This window comes from Triticum dicoccoides, chromosome 3B, assembly GCF_002162155.2.
Source record: "Triticum dicoccoides isolate Atlit2015 ecotype Zavitan chromosome 3B, WEW_v2.0, whole genome shotgun sequence".
In the NCBI taxonomy this organism is placed as follows: domain Eukaryota; kingdom Viridiplantae; phylum Streptophyta; class Magnoliopsida; order Poales; family Poaceae; genus Triticum; species Triticum dicoccoides.
This window is the reverse complement of record NC_041385.1, coordinates 834,621,461-834,629,591: the sequence shown is the minus strand read 5'-3', so window position 1 is coordinate 834,629,591 and position 8,131 is coordinate 834,621,461. Positions and strand designations below refer to the sequence as shown.

General features: G+C 45.3%; 1 long non-coding RNA gene across 5 annotated transcripts in view; it reads left to right on the top strand.

The window, feature by feature from the left end:
* Positions 1-3,190: 3,190 nt before the first annotated feature.
* LOC119282555 overlaps positions 3,191-8,131 on the top strand; it is a 6,180-nt gene continuing 1,239 nt past the window's right edge. Inside the window, exons 1-6 of one of the 5 annotated variants that reach the window (XR_005138778.1) lie at positions 3,191-3,645; positions 3,874-3,946; positions 4,139-4,225; positions 4,457-4,814; positions 4,888-4,983; positions 5,441-6,239. This is a non-coding gene — a long non-coding RNA (uncharacterized LOC119282555). Of the gene's footprint in view, positions 3,646-3,873; positions 3,947-4,138; positions 4,226-4,456; positions 4,984-5,440; positions 6,240-8,131 lie in introns of those variants that run through there. The other 4 variants (XR_005138776.1, XR_005138777.1, XR_005138775.1 and 1 more) reach the window with 4 other exon arrangements.

Here is an 8,131-nt window from a genome sequence, read left to right as displayed (position 1 = left end):
GTGATGCAAGCCTTCATTTATTTAGACATAGACTCGTCTTGTCTCGGGGTGCGTTATGTTACGGTACCCCAAACCTCTTTTTGCTCATTAATTGCTTGTCACATAAGCAAATTTGTCTTGCTATGCGTTATGTTATTAGCTAAGTTACTGCCACTATGACTAGCAACATACCTTACTGCACTAGCTATCAGTACTATTAGACTAGCCATAGTGGGAGTAACTTCGGTACTAACATCGAGTCTAACTCAGCAAATTTGCTTATGTGGCAATGAGTTAATGAGGAGAGAGGTAGTTTGAGTAACTTAGCTAGTTACTATAACATCACATGTCCCATTGCAATATGAATGTGTAACCTAATAAATGAAGCTTTGCATGTTACCACTCTTATGTTACTACCCACTATTGAGGTAGTACCATAGTCTAGGGATATATGGGTATGTTACTAGTGTATGTTACTCTCCATGGTGTCTAGTCTTAGTTTCTTCCACGATAAAAGATGTGTTCATCTTTGTGCTCTGTAACTAATGCAGAACTTATTTTTTTCCTGAGTAAATACTTTAAGGGAAATCCATAAATTGGAACAAACAATAGAGTGACCATGCATGGGAATACAATCACCACCAAAAACAAGTTTGTGAGATCGTATTATGAAGAGTTATTACCCCAAAATCACCACAGTTGAGGTTTGGGTAACAACAACAACATGATACTAGATTTGAACTAGGGCACAAAAACCACCCAACTTGCGCCTAATGCATAACGCGGAGCACTCGATTTTTTTCGCGGAAACATCGAACACATGCGTCCATGAGACATCTCGAGCCGAAAAATAAACACCACTTACTTGACTTGACGGTGCTACGGACGATGAAGAACAACATTTCTCCTGGAGGCGCTAGGCTAGTGTTGGAAAGCCTACACTGCAAAACTCGTACACCAACTTCTCTTTCGTCTTCACTTGATGGTAGACCATGGTCCATAGACGTCGTCACGTCCATCCCACGAGACGACTGCATCAGCCACCTGGGTCACCACATGACGTGTGTCGATCATCTCCTGGGGTTCCAATGTCAGCCGCCACTGGTTCGGGCAGAGGTGGGCGCTGATGGCGGTGACGCGGACCGTGACCACCATCTCCACACCATGGACAATTCATATATAACTGGTCTAGCCGACGATCAATCTCTCCCTAATCTCAGCTCGGATTGACTCTTCAGGTTCACCGGAGTTAATTGCACAGAAGTACCACAATTCGGGCATCACATGCAGATTGGTGCCATGATTGCTAATTTTTGCGTGTCAGTACCAACATTCGTCTAAATTTTTGCAAATTAGGCTAAAACGCGTATTTATACGTATTGACAGTGTATCTGACCGTTGGGGCCCGTCTGTCAGGTGCCGACGTGGCATATTTTTTGCAAAAAACCCCTTGGCTTTATACGTAATCACATAAATGTCCATTTTTTCGCAGGAAAACCGCCATTGAGAGAGACTTTTTTTTTTGTTCGCAAGTTTTTCGCGGACTCATTCGAAAGTTTCCAGCGAATTGAACAAATAAACAACCGGAATGAAAAAAACGCGCGCTGGCCAATACGCCACAGCGTCGCTGTTGACGTGATACAGGCGAAGACTTTATTATACTAGGGCACACGCTGGGCCGGCACGCTGGGCCGGCACGTGATACAGGCCAACTTTTTATTATACAGCGTCTGCCGCCGACCTGCATATCTTTAGAAAATTGTTCAACGTATTTAAAAAAATGTTCAGCATAAATAAATAAAATAAAGGAAAAACAGCACATCATCAACAGGTTTCGAACCTGCAACCAGCAACACGCAAGCGGAGCGCGCCAGCCACCAGGCCACAGGTATGCTCTGGTTAAAAGGCGGGCAGGACCTCCAGGCCACAGGTATGTTGAACAATTTTCTTAATATATGTTACCAAAATTGTTCAACATATATTAAGATTTTTTAACTTATATTGATCATTTTTGTAATAAATATTCACCGCGCATTATGTAAACAAAATTAATAGATGCAAAATGATCATAACATTTTTTAAGTTTATAGTGAACTTTTTATTCTGCGATATTTTTTGTAAATAAACACTGAACATTGAACATTTTTTTATATACAATGATTTTATATAAATATACGATGAACTTTTTTGTATTATAAAACCATTTGTCACCTATATATTGAACTTTTTTAAAACGATGAAAGTTTCATTCTCGGGTTCATATTTCTATTTGTCAAAAAATAACACATGTAGTAATCTGCATGTTTACCAAACTAATATTTTTCTCAAAGATAATGCTATTAATACAGCCTGTGTAAAAATAAGAAAAAATGATCATTTTGCATCTATTAAAAAATGATCATTTTGCATCTATTAAAAACTGATCATTTCGCATCTATTAAAAAATGATCATTTTGCATCTACTAAATTTTTTGTAAAATATTGCAGGCTTTGCTTGGCCCAGGTGCCGGCCCAGCGTGCCGGCCCAGCGTATGCGCTAGTATAATAGAAAGTTCGCCTGTATCGCGTCAACAGCGACGCTGTGGCGTAGTGGCTAGCGCGCCCGGCGGCACACCTGCTGGTCGCGGGTTCGAGTCGCGCTAGCGCGCGTTTTTTCGTTCCGGTTATTTATTTATTTGTTCAATTCACCGGAAACCCGGAAACGTTCAAACAAGTCCGCGAAAAACTTGCGAACAAAAAAAAAACAAGTCCGCGAAAAACTTGCGAACAAAAAAAAAGTCCCTCTCAATGGCGGTTTTCCTGTGAAAAAATGGGCATTTATGTGATTACATATAAAGCCAAGGGGTTTTCTGCAAAAAATATGCCACGTCGGCATCTGACAGACGGGCCCCAACGGTCAGATACACTGTTAATACGTATAAATACACGTTTTAGCCTAATTTGCAAAAATTTAGCCTAATTTGCAAAAATTTGGACGAATGTTGGTACTGACACGCAAAAATTAGCAATCGTGGTACCAATCTGCATGTGATGCCCGAATTGTGGTATTTCTGTGCAATTAACTCGGTTCACCACCGTCGCGACGTTTTTCAGAAACGTTTTTCAGAAAAAACCCTATGGTATTAAGTAATTAACCCGCAGTACAGTAAAAAAGTGGAAAAAAACGTTTCGTATTTCGCGAGAAAATACCCCAGCCCTGAATCAAGCGACCGCGCCTCCCCGCCTCCTCCGCCGTGCCGTCCTCCCGGCACCGTGGCCTGCCCCCTCTCTGCCGCGCCCTCCTCCCCCGCACCGTCCAAGTCCTCCGTGCGCGGTTCGCCCACGCCGAGGCCCAGGCCGCTGCGCTCCGTGCCCGCGCCGGCCGGCCGGCTCGAGCGCGCGCCGGAGGAGAGGAGGTCGGCTGGAGGGGAGCGACCAACGTCGTGGTGGTCTCACCGGCGAGCGACGGGAGGAGGGCGGAGATGATGCGTAGGAGGGCGAGGAGGCTGTGTGCAGGAGGCTTCCCGACGGATTGGGGAGACGGCGCGAAGCATCTTCGACGGCATGGGCCGGGGCGCCGTGCTTCCTCAGATTCGCGTTTTGAGTGTGTGTCCAGTTTGTCGCTTCCCTCGACGTCGACGGCTCCATGATCAGTCGTGTTCTCTTCCTACTAAGCCATGATGAGATGTAAGTGCTCTATTTTCCTCTAGATTACTGCATATCATCTCTGCCTTCCACATGTTTGATGAAATGCCGAACCACATTGCTCACATAAAATTCGATGGAAAAAAGGAAGCAACATGGCTTATTAGGGGCCATTAGGCAAACTGAGAATTGCTTACGAGTCTGTTGCATATGATGCTAAATTTCTTCTTACTTTGAACATTCAGCATTGCAGTCACTTTTATTTTATAGATCACCGAGTTCGCCGGCGGAAGAAGAACATCTCTCGAGCCGTCCAATGTTTCCTGCGGCGGCTACACCAGAGGTATGTGTCCCCTTGAAAGCTAATCAGTCGATAGAAGCCATGTTTGTTTCAGTTTATTGCTTCTGAATTGGTGCCACTTCTGATTGCTTTTTAGTTGATTGTTTCTGAATTGGCCGGTAGATAGAAGCCCATGAAACTGTTTGGTTGTACAGTTATAGGTTTTCGTATACCTTGATGTGTTTGCTTCCTTAGGTTCAGTTCACAAGAGCAACCAAAAAGGTTCCAGATTCATCTCATGGTGAGGAGTGAGCATGTGAATTAATGTGTGCATGAAGCTAGGTATGTTGGTTGGTGCCCAGCTGAGGCAGTCTATTTCTATCTAATCTAACTGTCTAGGCATGCCTGCATGGCGAAGTATTGGGGCTATCTATCTATGTTACAGACCTATCCATGCACTATTGGAAAGTGGACACGCACAAAATCCTTTTCAACTTTACCTGTTTTATCATTGTTATCAATTTTTGTTCTGGCCTATGGCTTTCTGAAATCTTATGGTCTTGTTTCTTGCAGACACAGTTCTTATCAAGTGGGTCTGAAGGAGTTGGGCAGTGGGTGGTTCCCATCACACTCTGCTCTTGTTCATACTTGGTTCAGCGAAAGTTCTTTTTCCGTGGAAAACCGGAGGATTTCAGTTTGTTAGTGCTCGTAGAATGTCAAAAGAAAGATGGCATAAGGAGGTTTAACCAAGATGTCCTTTTGTTGGTTTTCCTGTGTAATTAGCACTTACAAATATGGAGTACAGGTAGGAGAATGCTACGGTTCTGTCTGCATCTGATGGGTGACGTGGCTCAGCCCAGCGGCTCTACAGAACCATCAGATAACCTGGGACGATCATGCCTCTTTGCTAGAGAAGATTGTAGCTTATGAAGTTTGTGTCTGACTCGCCATTAGATCGTTCAATATGCTATCTTGTGGTTTAATTGATGATTTCTTTTTCTTAGTTTTCAGGCTGTGTTTACAATCAGAAATCTGATAGACTGGAGAGAAGGCTAGGTGTTTGCCACATTGTTTCGGCTACTTCCATCTGGCGATTCCAGGTTAGTTAGAACATCTTGTTTCTGCTTGTGAATTTTGCACAGTGGGACTATTACTCCTGATGCTACAACTGAAACTTAGAAAATGTAGATATTTAGCTTGCACAACCTGGGTACTATTTTTGTACACATGTTTGAAATTTTCTTAGGGACAAAATAAACACATATTTTTGTTTGTTAAACAGAGTAAATCACAGCTTTCTAGATGATAGTTTTAGGTCTGTTAGTAACTTGGTCTGAGTGATGTTATTGTCTTCATTAAGACCAGTGGAGCCCCTGATTTTCATCGAAGTCGCTCTAAAAAACATGGCCACATATACAGGTTATTAAAGTTTGGCATGGTTTTCTTTTAATAAATGGGTGCGCTACTCTATTCTGTACCTTGTGTTCTGTTGTGATAACAAGATTTTTTGTTGGATAACTCTCCAATAGATGAATGTGGCGATCTGTGCTCTTGCAGATTACTAATACAGTGACAATCCTTCAGATTTAGGGGATACAATGTCGGATTACATTATGTGGATGTATTGAAGGCAAAAATTCTTGTGGTGGAGGTATTACGTGCTACCACTTTATCAGTACATAACCAACTTCCATTCTTTATAAATAGCAACAAGCAGTTTTCATCTCCAAGCATATTCAAAAGCGAAAACAATTCTTTGTATTGTTTATCAAAACTGTATGATGAGATAGTTCAGAGTGTTGGGCTAAAATTGGAGAACACAAGTTTATCAGAAACAATAAGAATTTGTCATCAAGGATCTAAGAGCTCTGAAAATATGTTGTTCTCCTCTTTTGATTCTCCTTTCAGTACATAAGATTGCAGACTCTGATTTATTAGTATAAGGATGAAATTAACTTTAAATACCATAATGCACCTCTGTTTGGTTGGATTCAAAGTGCAATAATGTACAGAACATTAACTATTACTCCCTCCTTGCGGAAATAAGTGAAGCTGTTTTAATTCAAAATCTAAAACAATGTCACTTATTTCCGGATGGAGGGAGTATATGATTTCTTTATCTGGTTGCTGCATCCCCTTTATCCATCAAAATCGGTGTTCAACAATGCTCATTTATGTTGGTTGGAAAGAGGATCACAACAGAGGCACAATAAACTGCCGGCATATTAACATCATATTGGCATAGTTGCAGTGTGAAAATCTCTCGAGCTAGATCTTAAGTAGGTTGTGCCTCTTTTGTTGCCCGGTGCAACGCACGGGCATTTGCACTAGTTTAATAATATAGCACGGATTGGGTCTCCGGGTTCAACGTCGTGGCTTTTTTGCATAAAGGTCCCTGATGTTTTGGGCAATTAACCCGCACTACATATTTAATTTAAGTTGGTACAGTAAAAAAAAACGTTTCGGGGAGTCGTGCTGCGCAGGCAGAGGAGATACGCGAGGAGCTCTGGCCCCGAGCGCCCCCACCTCTCGCCGCCGTTGCTCGCCGCCGCTGGAGCTGCACTGGACCATGCCTGCCTTCTCCTTCGTCTCCTTCTATCCCTTCTTTCCCTTCTTCTCCCTCTCACCTTCTCTCTTGTCAACAGGGACCTCAAGACGCAAAAACAAATCAGGGACCTCGAGACGCCATGGAAGCAGCCGACGGAGCTTGCGCCTTAGCCGCTGGCCATCATTAGCCTCCGGACCCCGCCGGCGCTGACGGGATCCAGCCCGTCCCGTCCTCCTCTGCCGCCTGCCGCGTCCCCGCCTTACCTTTGCCCCGAGCACCGCCACCGTCGTATGCGAGCCGAACGCATAGCGCCGCCGCCGCTCGCACCCGATGCGTGGGCCGCATCGACCCCGGCCAGTCCAGCTGGCCCACGAACCTCGATCCTCCTCCCTGTCGCGCCTCCCTCCCTGGTCGCCATGCCTCTCAAAGCCGTTGCTGCAGCCGTCCTTGTGAATCGCAACACCTCTCCATCCCACGGCTGCCGACGGCGGGGAGAAGGATGAGGTTGGCTAGGCAGGGAAGTCACTACCGAAACAAGGCGCTACCCCGACGGCCAAAACAATGCCGACGGCTACCGTCGGCTTCTTCGGAGCTATGCCGACAGCCTGGTTCTGGCCGTCGGCGTACCCTAGTCGTCGGGTTACACAGAGCTAAGCCGACGGCACCCGTCGGCATAGAACGGCCGTCGGCCTAGCTGCATGTACGCCGACAGCTGCCGTCGGCTTACAAGGGCTGTCGGCATAACCGTTGGCCCGACAACCCCCCTGGCTAACGTCGTCAGAACTATGCCGACGATCGAGATGGCGGGCCGTCGGCATAGGTCCGCAGGCCACGTCACCGATGCGGGCCGCACCGTTCAGAGCATATGCCGACGGCTGCCGTCGGCATATCTGCCACGTCAGTGATCCGCGGCCCACCGCCCGCCGCCTAAACCCTGGCCGGATCTATGTCGACGGCTATGCTGTCGGCATAGTTAGATTATATATATATATATATATATATATATATATATATATATATATATATATATATATATATTTATGCTTTCTTATGTATTATTATATCAACTAACATGTAGCATGTTAAATATAAACATACATATGAATATATATGTAGTTTGTATTTTTTTTCATATATTATGAATATATATATATATATATAGTTTGTATTTTTTTGAGCACGTCAATAATGTGCGGTCATTTATAGTTTGTATTATGAATATATAGTTTGTATCTTTTAAATATAGGTCCTTTTATTTTATTAAAATCAAAAACAGCTATGCCGACAGAAGTTTTGTGGCGGTTGCAAACGCCCGACACCCGTCTCCAGAGTGTAACCCCCCTCACGTCCGTGGTGTGCCCCCCTCATGGACGGCGCTGCCGGCGGCACCTGGAGGGGGGAAACGGACGCGTCGGGTCTACACGGAGTGGATGTAGCTGTGGGTTTGGCCTGGATGTTGCTCCCGGGTGTCCCTATGGGCCGACCTGACACAACCGGGTGGAGAGGTCCACTGGTCAAAGCCCGTCCGTGGGAAGTCAAAAGGCTAGATCTCGTGGTCAACCGCTGCAGGGTTAGGCGGGACGGGGGCCTTGGGGGTAGCAATGCCACCGGAGCGTCATACCGGGCACTCATACATGGAGGGTGGTGTTGTGGCATGTCCGAAGAGGCGGCACGCGTCTCCGGTGCGTGGCCCCCCTCAC